This window comes from Diachasma alloeum, unplaced genomic scaffold (assembly GCF_001412515.2).
Source record: "Diachasma alloeum isolate Michigan unplaced genomic scaffold, Dall2.0 Dall_scaffold_00480, whole genome shotgun sequence".
In the NCBI taxonomy this organism is placed as follows: Eukaryota; Metazoa; Arthropoda; class Insecta; order Hymenoptera; family Braconidae; genus Diachasma; species Diachasma alloeum.
Window position 1 is genome coordinate 59,751 of NW_021680613.1, and position 15,150 is coordinate 74,900.

The 15,150-nt window shown below is 35.9% G+C and overlaps 1 protein-coding gene across 1 annotated transcript in view; it reads left to right on the top strand.

Annotated features, from left to right (window-relative positions):
- Positions 1-15,150, top strand: part of LOC107042491 — a 360,805-nt gene that overhangs the window by 20,195 nt on the left and 325,460 nt on the right. The gene's annotated exons all lie outside the window — the stretch shown is intronic.

Sequence of the window (15,150 nt, forward strand, 5' to 3'; positions counted from 1 at the left end):
GACTCATAAAGGTATTATCATAATGAAGATACTAACGATATCCAAGTATTCTTTGCAGTTTGGTAGAGACCACACTATAGATTCAACCATTTTCAATCATTACATTTGTCAATTAAATTGCGTGAGAAAAATTTGCATAGAAATTACATCTTGCACAGAATTATCATTTTTTTATACACTGGTTGTTTATAAATAATAATTGAAATCGTTTCAACTTCAGGAAACCTCATTTTTTAGCCATGAAATCGATTTCTGGCGAAATTCTGAATATGAATGAATTTGTTATGATTCTGAGCAAATGATTGTTATGGTAAAAAGTTGATTGTTTATAAATCATTTATAGAAAATGTCTGTAATTTTCAAAATGTTCAATTTTTATATTATTCCATCACTCTTTCTCCAAAAGTAAACTTTCTGATTTTCGCCGATTTTTTAAATGTTTTTTAACGGTTCAGTATCGACATTCAAATTCAGACTTGCAAAGTTTAACCCTAGTCTGGTCATCAAACGCGACCCTGCGACTCTGGCCATCTCCGCGGGGATTCCCCGCCGTATTATTTAGGCTCTAGCGTTCCCGAATTCACTCTACACTGCCCGGGCGCATTTAGCGAGTTTCCTTTAACGTCGGAAAAAATAATTCATCGGTTCGAAATATCTTTGTGTAGGAATTTCGGGAAATAGGTTGTTCTAAAAAGTACTATAATTCTTTAAACACTTAAATTGACAAAGTCAATTTTTTTTTAATTTTTCCGGTTAGCCAGTCAGTTTTAATTAAAGAAAAACGACGCGAGGCGGGGTTTCTCTCATATGGTGACCAATTTAGGGTTAAATAATAAAACCATTGTACAATATCTGGAAAGTTAAGGTAAAATGGGGCTCAAATGACAGCTCTGATGTTCGACTACAAAAGTAGAAAAGCATTTCCTGGGGAAATACTTGGATATCCTTACTATATAAAGTTATAGAAACAGCGCGTGAAGTATTACTCCATGTACTGTTTCTGAGGTTGACTCCCTCTAACTTCCCTATTCTCCAACTTCTCAGTGACTGAAACAGACATATATTGATTATTGCACGAATGCGACACCACTATAAGAAGCGTCCAGACTCCGTTTAAGGATATTCACATTTTTCGTTCAAGATGGCAACTTTTTTTCAATGAAGATTTCAGTTTTGCCAAAAATCTTGTCATCCCCGTGGTTTTTCGGATTTTTCACTGTTGAATACATTTTTTCGGGAATTTCTTCAATGCATATTGTGAAGAATATTTTATTTAATTTCACACTTGACTCTCGTTGGTCTAACCTCTAATGATCTTACGGCAACACTGCACATGTGTTTCAACTAACTTCGTAAATTCGGTCAGAATAGTCACTTGAGCGGATCGTTGCCAGACGTCGGGAACACGCGGATTCAAATCACCCAATATGGCCGTCGTACCAATCAGGACGCATTTAATTTGATTATTTGCAGTTATCAATCCGGGAAGTTATGTCTTTTAATGTCGCAAAAAAATAGAGATTATGACGAACCAAGTCATATACGGTTATGTGTACAGGAAAACGCTTTAAGACTATGAATTATTGGATTGAAGGTGGGTGCACTGATAGGACGGATTAGTTATTGTTAACGAATGGATTTTGGTTGGAGGTTACGGTCTATTCGGTCCCACCAAATGTTCATTCGTTAATAGTTGAGAAATGTATATTTGAGAAGCGTTGTTTGACTTGACTTTCCCCATTCAAGTGAACCATTCGTTAACTATTAACGAATATTCATTTGGTCATATTCAACTCTACCATTCGTTAATAGTTAACGAATCTCGTTTGGAATAAATGAATCATTCTATCAGTGCGTGTACAGCTCTTATGGACGCAATGTGTTAAATTTCATTTTATAAAAAATCGTTTTCTCGAAAAAATGTTCGGAAACAAAGGTTGATATTGCGTCTAAAAAATACTCTTGGTCTATTGTATAAACTCTGAGGAGGATTTCCTCCAGAAAAAAAATTGCCTGAACTACCTAGATATCCTTAACTCCTTCTTCCAAGAATTTGTAGCCCTAATATAGTATAAGTGATCACTGAATGCTTGCCATGCCTTCAGGATTTTCTATTTTGGTAAGCCTTTCTTAATTAATCGAAATCAATTATATTTGAGGCTCCACTTGACGAGTAGAAAATGAAATGAAAAATGAAAATTTTGATTGAAATGAAAAATTTTGAAGATTGATGAGAAGCTCCCTTTCAACCCCCTTCATACACCATCGTCTCTACATCGCTATTCTTTTATCTTTAGTCCTAGTTCGCAGACGTGTCACTCCTTTTGTATCTTTTATTTATTATTCTGTTCGCCCCAATTTCTTTAATGAACATTTATTTATTATTAAACCGACTCGTATTCTACAATATATATGAAGCAAAATTGCAATTTTGGAATATGTGTTCTAACATATTCAGCAACAGAATACTATCAACTCTTTTACTACGACATACAGGAAGAAAATATATCCAGAAAATTTTCAACCACAAGTTACGGTCCTGTGTAAGAAGCACGTTTAAAAGATGTCACAAATACATATGTTATGCACACAGCAGCGACTAGGAGGAAGTTTTGAGAACAAAAATGAAATAATGAAGAGAATCATATGATCACAGACTAATAGATAACCCGAAACAATGAACCAATTAGGCTAATGTAAATTCGACAATTCTTTTAAGAATCAAATGTGCACGGTTGTTGAAACGTGTACCTAATTAGACAAATACGCTAGTTGTTAGATATCTGAAAATACGTTAGAGCATAACCCATGGCAAGGCCAAACTAGGGGGTCGTTTCTGTAAAGATCTACGACGATATCACAACCATATTGGAATCAACTGCGTGTAAAACCAGTTTAGCAAGCGAATCGTACCCCGCGTACTCTACACAAGTAGATCTCGTTTGTCTGTGAGCAACCACGAGGCGTTTTCCCATTCCAAATGACTAAACGATTCCTGACCCTTAACAACTAGCATTTCAGTCCTCATGTCAGTTTTGCTATTCTCCCGATGGCAGTGAAAAGGACATTCAGTGAATATATTTTCTATCATGTAGGTAAGGGCGATTGTCATTGAAAAGAGCTACGAAATGAATGTTGAAATGAAAAATTTTGAAGATTGATGAGAAGCTATTTATCATGATGTTGTATCATAAAAGAGCTCCATGCCCTAAGTCTTAGACATATGACTCACAGTATTAGAATTTTCCTTCTCTAAACTTTAGACTCTAAAGAGTAACGTGACGACCGCAGTAATTCGAGAAGATTCCGGAACATAAAGTTTTCATTCTTATCCATGAGAATTCCGTTTTTGTGTTAGATCCTAAGCATACACTAGGGGTGAACCATTCATCTACCTGAGAATAAAGTTTTTCTGTCGGTGGGTCATCGGTGCATTCCTTTATATTCAAAAAGATAATATGAAACAAGATTCTAATGTGGAGAGATCACATTATCGTATGATTTTCATCTTAAATATCATGAGGAAGATGACATGGTCGCAGGTTGATGACACGAGGAAGGAAAGTAAAAAAATTGCATTTTGTTAGAATGGTCAGTATTGTCTTGATCAATAATATCGAGTTGGAGGTATCCAGTAAGCAAGTCCTAAGACCTTTTTTAACCGCAGCCAATAACCTTGCAAGGTCTATCCGTTGCTCGAAGGAGAACGATACCACAGAGTCTAAATGGGCGATATCGAATACCTATATATGTTACGAGAATACCCATGGCGTTTAGCGCATGCTAAATCATTCTAAATACATCTGACTCTCCTTCACCTTCAGATGAAGTACTACAGGAAACTTCTTCCAAATATCAACGAGGTAGATAAACAGATGAAAACTTGAACTTTCCATTAATCAGGTTTGAAAATTAACTCATTCTAAATCTTGATTGATCGAGAGTTAAATTTCAATTTTGTTATGATTCGAGAAGCTAAGTTGTTCACTTGACTATTTTTCAATTTTGTTTGAATTCGGGAGATATCTGTACGTATGAAAATGATTTGCAAAAACGTGTCAAAAAGTCCCTTACTTTTTGCGATAAAACCCCCCACGGACAAGAAAATTCACGGACCAGCACCGGAAATGATGCTTTGAAATACAGAAGTCTTTCGTGGTAAATCTGAGAAAAGTTTTTGTTGCGCTCAACAAGAATTGCGGAACTGCCAGGTGAATTTTTTCGGGTCTGTCACAATGAACCCATTTTACCGTACTAACACAGTTATTCTTCTAGATTTGTTTCCTCCGTGTAAAGATGAGTTATATTAAGTAAACAAGAACAAATTTGATCACTTCCTGACATATTGAATTGAATTTAAATTATTGACAGCAGAGATTTTTCTATGCTCCTATTACCGTTAAGGTAGGAGTACCCGAATGCATACTACTAATTATGACTTGTTTCTAAATTATCATACATTTTTCCTCCCTTTTTTACTCTCAATTAAATTATGGTGAAACAGAAAACTATAATCTGTTTCACCCGAGCTCAATTTTTCAGATTTAAAATAGAAATCTTTTTATAATTTTAATTTTGTGACGGACTGCACTGACACGACACCTTCAGGCGCCATCTCTTAACCGAGTTGGTTATAGAGACGCTGATCGGTGTAGCGTGTGTCAAACGGAAAATGTAGGCAACAACTAAATAAAAACATTATTTACGGTGAAGAAAAGGGTCGATTAAGTAATTGAAATCCAAGAATGGGGAAGGCAACTCGCGAAAGCGTAGAAAAATTTATGTTCGGGTACTGACGCATTGAAAAATCGAACGTCGCTATGCTCGAACGATCCACTTAACCTCACCTGTCACACAAATTTTCCCGCACCTTATCATTCTTTTATCCATCAAAATATTGTTCTGAGAATTAAATTTATTGATTAATGATTGATTTATCACAGGGAAAAATTAAAAAAGAAAAAAAAGCAAAATTACAATGCAGAGGAGTTGGAGAAGGCACTGGCAGCTCTGAAAACTGGGCAAAGCTTTGGAGCAGAGAGCAGACTACCACATATCAAAGACGACCCTTTATGAGAAAAATATAACAATTGTATATATAACTAATTGAATGAAGACCTTAATTAACTCGACACGTTAGAAGAATCGGTAGTCGGACAGTTTTTCCCCGGACAAAATCTCCCTGAAAAAAATTTCCCCGGACAAAATCTCCCCGTCCTACTAAATTCTTTGTCCTGATGACTTGTTGTGAATAATTGGTTTTGTAAGAGATTTATGTTCATGACTTTGCGCATGCGATTATGCGATTTGACGGTGTGGCACAGGGGAAATGTATTACTAATTCTCAAGTATTTATTGTCACGTGTTGCCTATCATTTCTATTACCTTTGTTCCTTTGTAATTTCACTGAGGCTAAAGACTCGATAATTTCATGTGTTCTATTGTGCGATTCACTAATAAAAACCCCTTTAATTGAGCATTATCATTATATTTATTTTGGCCGGATCCGGTTTCCTAATCGCAAATTCCTCTTTCAGAGAGATTTTGTCCGGGGAGATTTTGTCCGGGGAAAAACTGTCCTAGAATCAGAAAAATCATTTACTGCACCGTTCGGGTTTAGGGCCTTTGGCCGTTCGGGTACTGACATTTCGACTGACTTGTCAATCTTCTTTTACTATTATTCACAGGTGCAAGAATTTGATATCAAATTGATTTTTCTCTACGCGAATAATATTGAGGTTTACAAAGAATTGATTTTTTTGGCAATTCTATATCTGAATAATACGAAAAACGCATTTTATCACTGGAAAATTCTTAAACATTTGGGTACTGGTGCCTTCACAGTATACCCAGCCTAATCTTTTGCCATTGGCTGTAGCTTGTGAAGTCGTCAGGTCATAAAAGTTGTGAATTCAACTTTAAATATAAAAAATATAATTTTTTCCATGCTAAAACTTCATACATGCTCTCTCTGCAAAACATTACAGTGTATAGATATCGGGCATTATGCACATTGCACCATGGTATATCCAGAGTCCACAGCAAGGGGTAAGCGCATTGTAATTGCGGCCCGTCATTATCGTGCTACTCGACTTGACGCGATGATTGCAGTACATGAACGGAAGCAAATCGAAGAGAATGTATATTATCAGCATTCACAATACATGCATATGAAAATATCTATGTGGGCATCATTGCATTCTGTAAATATGGGCCCACGCTCGATATAGTGTAGAGTTTGTTGCACCAATACGTAATTAAACATCATAAATAAAGATAAGACAAAAATCGGAGATATTGGTATAGTGAACGATTATCATGGCAATGCTTAGTATCGACGAGGGTGAATTATTGTAATTCACTGTTACCAAATGAGGCTATGAATTTTGTAGATTATGTTATCCCGGTAATTATGTGAGCTTGCTAACTCATTTTATTAGCATTTTTTTGGAAATTATTCATGCTTGCAAAGTTGCAAAGAAGAACGGATCGAATAATTTTATCATTTATTTTGGTTACTACGAAAAAAAGGTTTCCTGTTTTGTTCATTTTCTGGGATTGATGGTGGGAATCTTTTTTTGTGAATATTACTAATACACCGTGCCGTAAAAAATAGCCTGTAGCGGATTATAATTTTCGGTACAATATTTTTAATCGTTATTAAGTCTAAGCTATTCATTTTTTCATCAGCGGGGTACGGGAGTCGGCTTATATGCGGCAGCTTTCAAGTTTATTTTTTTAGGATAGAGAAATGGGCCTTTTTATGTTAAAATGCCTCGGAATTCAGTTATAAGAATATACGCCCACGTGTGGAACGTAACGCTCGACGACACTCGCGTAGACCCCGTTGACGCGGAAGGTCATGAATAATTTTTTTGTTTTTCTCTTCTTTTTTTGTGTGACCACAAGGGCAGCTTTGATCTCAGGCGTTCTGTTCGAGAAGTTCACGAAAAAATATTCATGATTTTTCAGAAATTCTATTCGAAAATTCAACAGTTTGTGAACATTTTTTCGTCGTCCCTTTTATCGTGACAGTTTCAACTTATTACCGCACCGCTTTATGGGTTTATTGATTTATTTTATGCCCACTTCAACTTTGATGGATATAGAAGTTATGAAATTCATTGTTACTAGAAGATGGATTCTAGTCAATCTTAATCCAAATTCGTGAAAAAGTCGAGAATAAGCCCCCAGAGGCGAAAATAATCGATAAAATGACGATGTGTGACTTTTCAGAAAAAAAGATTTTTGGATGAGTTGCTCTATACCAGGATGTATTGAATTAATAGACACAAAATTTTACACACAAGTGTGACTCAATAATGCTAATTGGTAGTCAGAATCTCAGATGTTTATTCGATGTTTTACGCATACCTATTATAGACTCATATTATTAACTCTCAATTGAAAAAAATCAGAAAAATGTGAATAACTCGAAAACTTTGTATGAATGGGTATTCATATTTTGAGTGATCTTGAAAGGGGCGGCAAAACGACTATTTTGAAAAAAAAAATTAATCGGACCAGTATTTGGGCACGGGGAAAAAATTCTCGATCGGGTATATAATATTCCGGAATCTGTGAAAATTTTCTGTCTCACTCGTATCGAAATATACTATTTTCGTATTTTCAAACAGAAAAAAGTGTCTGCACCCCAAATACTCACTCTCTTTACCCTCTGAAAAATCAGCTATCCCCTGAGGATGTCTCCGGAATCGAGCAGAAAATATCCCGGATTCCGGAATATTATTTCAGATACCGGAATACAATATTCCGGATTCCGGAATACAATATCCCGAATTCGGAAATACACATATTCTTGATGCCGGAATATTATATACTCGATTCGAGAATATTTTTAAAAATATTTTTTAAATATTTTTTTCCGGCGGGAGATATTGAACAAAACACTTTGTCACAAAAAGTCGAATATCATAACAACCACTTGTCCGATTTCGCCTACTCACAATCTCATCCTGTAATATCATAAGAGCTACATAATCTCACCAAATTTCAACATCCGCTCTAAATTTTTTCGTGAGTTATCGTGCACACCCATGCAGTGCAATACAAAGTGGCGGAACATGGGGCCAAACTCGGTGCCGAGTTCCCCGATAATCGGTTACGATCTTCGGCCGATGTTCGGCCGAACGTTGGGACGTTATCTCGGGCCATCATAGACACCGATGTACGGCCAATATTGGCGTCGATTATCAGCCAACCATCGGTGAAACAAAATTTTTAAATCGTTCATACATGTTAGTTCCTATAGCTTATAATCGTTTTATAGCCCTTCTTATCCATTCCAGCAAACCAAAAAAGAAAAAAATTGAATTTAAAAAAATTAAAAATTGCCCCCGGCGGGATTCGATCGCGGGTCCTTTCCATCTGTAGTCGCGCTGTCCACTGAGCCATCTGCAATTTCTTATGAAGACAAATTTTTTTCGGGAATATAAATACCACATGGTGTGTTTGTTTGAATCCGCAAATGTGATTATCAATAATTAGTTAATGAAAGTGTAACTCTGATGAGAAGAGTTAATTAATGTATAATTAATTCTTATTATTCTTAAAATATTTAGGCTTTCATTCGGGGTAGCGATATCTATTGTCTGTATATTAGGAAAGAGGATGAATGCATGCTATCCATCCATTTATTCAAAAAATAGCCTACAAATATTAAGTCGGTTCCGATCATCGGCCATGGAGCGGCCTTTCATCGGGGCCCCGACGTTTGGTGTCCGGATATTGGACCAATGTTTGGCCTTTGATCAGAGCCCCGATGTTCGGCAAGCAGATATTGGCCCGATGTTTGGCCTTTAATCAGAGCCCCGATATTTGGCAAGCAGATATTGGGCAGATGTTCGGCCTTTCATCGGGGACCCAATGTTCGGCGACCGGATATTGGACCGATGTTTGGCCGTATTGAATATATCGGCAAATCCTGCATGGACAGAACGATTTCCTCATAAAAGCGAAAAATGCCGATTATTACCAAACTGTTCCTAGTTACATAGCAATATTGTGATTTGATAGATATCATCATAAGGAATATTTCAACGTTAAAAAATTCAATTCAATCACGTACACGGAGAGAAATTTTTTAGAAAAATTCTAGCGCTAGCACGGGAAAAGAGGCGCAAAGTGACAGGAAAAAATCCCTGTGCCGGCGCTAGAAATTTTATTGGGAAAAACGTGAATTTTTTCCTGTATTTCTGCGAAAATTTCACCGAAATCCCCAGAAATATTACTAGAAATACCAAGAAATTTTATCTTAAGAGCACCAGAATTTTTCACAGCCGATGGATTGTGATTTTTTCCAGTACTCGTACTAGAATTTTTCTAGAAAATTTTTCTCCGTATAGTTTTCGAGATATTGAGGAATTTTTTTTTGAGAAATTGCTGTATCTCAAAAACTACTTCACGTGGTCCAAAGTAATACCAATTATGTGACAAAATTTCAGATTTTTAGCTTTCATTTTAGTCCATTTCCTGTGAAGAAATATAAAAATTCTCCAAAAAATTCCCACATGTAAAGATTTTTTTTAAATCTCATATCTGCACGTTTCTATGTAATTTCCAGGCAAAATTAGAAGATCGTTAAAATCAGTGATTACGAAGTTGTCATTCGGAAGCAACAAAAAGGTTTTACTACGCGTAACCTGACACATTCCGTATCCATTACTCATCATTTGGTCTAAAAGAGCTGATATTCTTGAGCATAACGAAGCGCCTGTTTATATTTTCTAAATTATCTTGATAATGAGGTTTTAGGGGGACTGTCTTAGAAAATTCTATAAAATCTTCTTTTTATAGAATTTTCTGGGCTCCCTTGATATTTTTTCTCAACAACAAAGGAAATACGTTTTGATTTCCAGTGACATTATCACTGATTTCCTGTGGCATTATCCCTTATTTTCAATGAAATGTCGCTGACTTTTAGGGCCCCATCTTTAATTTTAAGAAATCTATCACCAAACTGAAGTGATATAAATTACTGATGATGAGGATCATTCGAGTCAGTTTCCACTCTCACCAATAATTGGTGACAGATTTTTGAAACCAGCGACATGTCCCGGATAATGAAAAATGTTTTTCTGTGAAACTTTGCTGAAACTTTAGTGGTAACAAACTCAACTAGATTCATGTACAGCAGATATTCATATAATGATAGCATTTATATCTGAAGATTATCTGATTAGATTGCATTTTTACTTGGCAATCACTTCACAAATGTAGTGTTTCATTCATGAAATTTATTTCCAATTGAACATTTGATCAATCGATCTATGCATTCACCTCACATTTAATCATTCTATAATAATTATATGACAACTTGATAGTTCTCCCGACATCAATTTGTTAGATCCTGACGTTTGAGACTTAATCTAAAATTGAACAAGAAAAACTGACACTCTATAATTCTCGTGTCGGTATGTATTATGAATCTGACCTTTGGCAAGATAGGACGAGGTGTGACGAGTACGCGGAGTGGCTCTCGAAAGTGTAATTACCATTTCATTAATTCTTCCTCGCACATTTCCGCACAAGCGTCTGCACCGGATACAGACAATGCCAAGTTTGAATGGTCGGATCCTCAGTCTCAAATCATAATGTATTCAAATTTTCTTCTATTATCCTCACCATCCTACCACTTAGGGATCGTAGACATTAGCATAAAATACATAGAGAGAAAGGCATTTTAGTAGGAAAAAAATGAAATCTTTGAAGAACGCCATTCATTTGAAATTCTAGGAGATTTGGGCTTTCACATCAAATTTATATCTTCAACTGTTCTCATCGAAAAACAAGCCGCGTGATAGAAGCCATGTGACGGAAGGTATCATACAACAGATTACATACAACCGTTATTCTACGCGTTAGTTCCTTTTTTCTCATTCCATTCTTGCGAATTGATGTGAAGTTACTTTTTCGTCAGTGTACACTGTTAGATTTTCACAAGAATGAAATTCTATTCTGGTGAGCGAAAAAATAGTTATGAGATCGAGATACGCGGTAGCGTATCGGCCAAGAAAAGTTTTGACTCCGGCTGTACAAAACATCAAGCTGATGGGTGCCGTGTATCTTAAAAAAATACGCCCATAGCAACGGGTTCATATGTACATTCTCGCATTTTACATTATCTCCTATAATTTTTTTGTTACGGAGTTGGTAGCAGTGCAATACAACCACACGCGCACCAACGAGGGAGCCCGGGAATTTACAAATTGAATTTGGCGCATGAATGCTAAATTCCACAGATATTTTTTAATTGAGTTCCATGCATAAATGAATGCTTGAAGAAGCAAATTAGGTCGGAAAATCTTAAATGAATCATTCAAAGTTGGTGGAAATGATGACTGTGGAGTAGAACTATTTGTTTTGCTTCGATTGTTAATTGGAAAGATGATCCATCATGTGAAAAATGAATGAGCCGAATTAGATTGAAAATAAACAAATTTACAGTATATAAAAACGATTCCTTTCTTATTTTGACAAAAATAATAAAATCTTCCTAAAAAAAAAAAGAAAAACAAATGTTTCTGTAAGAAAACAGCGCCAAGAAATAGTTTTGTTTGGTTCTTACTGGGAAGTAGAAATTTTTGAAAAATACAAAGAAGTGAAAAAGAAAGCCAAGTCAGCAATGTCGAATGAACGAAGATCCTCCTTTGGGTTGCGAAGTTAGCAAAATTATAATGATAAATACTTCATACAATTGAAAAAAAGTAAAAAATAAATAAGAGAAATTTGATACGATTTCTCGACTGATTACTCTGAAATCTAATTAATAGTGCAAAGAATAATGCGCAACGTATGTTACGATTAACCGCTATCTCCAGCTTATCAAAACTCATTGATAATTGCAGCTGGCATAATCGGATCTGATGTTTTTCACACAGGAGCCTTGAACATTTGTAATACAGCAGCTCCCTGATTTTACAATTTACACTCACCGTCCCTCTGCTTGTCTTCCTATCGCTATTGTGAATCATGTGGATCTTGACCCGCGAATATCAACATTATCGCACCCCACGTGTGATTCGTGGAAATAAACCATGAAATCACTTTCAACTGATCATTAATATCTCAATTTCTATCAGTCCCTACTCTTAATACTCACTTTGTTCATCATTAATTCACGAAGACGTTCTGTGGATGCCCATAAAAGCACCAGAAACTGGTGTACTTGATTCCAGAAAGCAAAAGATAGTGAAAAATGACGATAAAATAAGAGGAATAGTCGGTGGTGTAGAGATCGTGGGCAACTTTGTCGTCATCCTGAATATGATAGTCTTGAAAAAGAGCGGTTGAGATGTTAAAACAGCCATTTGGCTGCAAGTTGTACCTGTCGCGTAGGCAGGGCAGGAATTTGTAGTGCGAGATAAAGACGAAATAAGCTGTAAATAACTGTCGATATCGTTGCCCTCGAGAACGAAACATACCATATAACTTGGATCAAATACTTTTTCCGCTCTAGTCCGTTTTTCATTGGTGGAGCAAAAGTATTGAATATCTATCTGGTTTGAAACGTGTACTACTAGTTGGTAGATTGAATTCAATCATTTGGTTGGAGACAATATCTATGTTGATATAGAGAACGGAATTCAATCTTTTGAGTTCATGAATAATTTAGCTTTGTCAATAAGGGTATTGTAGACTGATACAAATGGAGGAGCGATGTTTCAAAATGATTACCGTCAAGGTAGGAGTACCCGAATGAGTATGAGTACCCGAACGCTACTAATGCTACTGTGACTTATTTCTAAATTTTTATGCAGTTTTCCTCCTTTTTTTTACTCTCAATTAAATTATGGCAGAAACAGAAAACTATAATCTATTCGATGCAAGTTCAATTTTTCAGATTTAAAATAGGTATCTTTTTATAATTTTAATTTTGTAATGGATTGTACTGACACGACACCTTCAGGTGCCATCTCTTAACCGAGTTGGTTACAAACGCTGGCCGGTGTAGCGTGTGTCAAACGGAAAATTTAGGTAACAACTACATAAAATCATTATTTACGGTGAAGAAAAGAATCGATTAAGTGATTAAAATCCAAAAATAGGGAAAGAAAGTGGTGAAATCGTAGAAAAATTGGTGTTCAAGTACTAACGCATTGAAAAATCGAACGTCGCTACACTCGAACGATCCACTTAACTTCACCTGTCAAATAAATTTTTCCGCACCTTATCATCCTTTTCTTCATCAAAATATTGTTCCGAGGAACAATTTATTGTTTAATGATTGATCTATCACAGGGGAAAATTGAAAAAGAGAAAGGAGAAAAATTACAGTGCAGGGGAGTTGGAGAAGGCACTGGTAGCTCTTAAAACTGGGCAAAGCTTAGGAGCAGTGAGCAGACTCTACCAAATACCAAAGACAACCCTTTATGAGAAAAATATAACAATTGTATATATAACTAATTGAATAAAGACTTTAATCAACTCCACGCGTTAGAAGAATCATTTAATGTGGTATATGAGCACAAGCAATTGTACCGTTTGGGATTAGGGCCTTTCGTCGTTCTGGTACTGATTCAAGAGCCATTTGACCATTCGGGTAGTGGTGCATCCACGGTAATATCATGTCTCTTTCAATTGGATACGGTATTTTGTTAGGAAAATCAGTAATTGTGTCTCGTCAATGATATAGGCAGAGTTTTGGTTCTTGTTGCCAACTTTGATTCATTTAATATAGGCAGACCGAGCTTGAAGAAAAAGTTTAGTTTTTCCGATTTTAGAGTAATCAAAATGCGTATTGTATTCAATAAAGAAAGATGACACCATCATTAAAATAGTTGGGGCGGTTTATTGATCAGAGTTAAAAGAATGTACAGGAAGATGAGTCTTCGAATAGATTTCCAAAGAGGACCACAATATCAAATGTTGCCCAAAGACAGTCGTTGCCAAGCGGGCTTCTTGTTATCTTCTGGGTGATAGACAATTGAAATGGGATTCGAAAGAGGACACGTAACAATACTACCTACAACTTCGTACTGGTCACACTGTATATTGGGAAGTTTCCAATCATCATATTTATCGATCGAATTTCGTGCGAAAATACTTTGAAAATGCATAGATAATCAGAATTTTCTCAAATTACATGTTGTAACATCATTTTTTTTATTAGTATTTTATGAAGCTTAAAAAAAACTCCTCATTTTTTCAAAAACTAAATTGTTTATTAAAACAATACTTTACTCTAGTACTCTAAAATTTGGGGATTCAATTATTGAAATTTAGGGTTGAAATTGGTAAGATTTAGGATTATATCCCTGGAGATTACTGACAAAATCACTCAATTTTCGGATTTCTAACTCGATAAATTTCAACTGGTGTAGATTCCTGAAAACTACAAGCTTTTTCTCCGGGTCGATCTGTATATGTACTGTGACGTATTTCTTACCTCTGCGGAAGATAATAGATACGCAGCCCTCAGCGACCCAAACGACAAACCAAAGGTTGGGCGCCAGAACGTATGAAACGTTCACCAAAATCGAAGACGAAATCAAACGAGCGATAAAATAAACAACGATGAGAGAGCGATCGCCGACAGCTCAGATCAACCGCGGAGGCGGCTGGGTTCCACAAAATCCGCTCTCAATAAAAATTACCCTGAAATGACTGGGTTCCTTATTACTAATAAATGATAAGAAGATTCAGACTTTCGGGGAGAAATATTATTTAATCAATTTCTAGAAACAAAATGTGAATCAGTTATCTAATTAATTAAACCCCGTTATTTTCGAATTATCTCTCTTTCCGTTATGCTCTAAATCACAATCAGAAAATCACAAAATTCATACACCGATCTAATGACTCGATATAAAATCAATTCCCTCAACGTCATCCATCGATTACTAAAATGCTAGTCAAAGATAATGTAAAATAACGTGAAGAAAATAAAGTAACTAACCGGATTACTGCAAGGTCTAATGTCACGACAAAGGAATCGATAAGAAGAACAACGAAAACTGTTGCGAGAAAAATAATTCAAAATTGTAGTCTGATTCTCAAACGACGCGATTCGGATTACCACGAGAAATACTAATAACAATTACCAGAGCCGGTGAATCTGCCTAACGCAAGGTCACGGCTACACGATACAACAATACGAAAATCAAGCATCGACAAAGACGCTGTAATTCC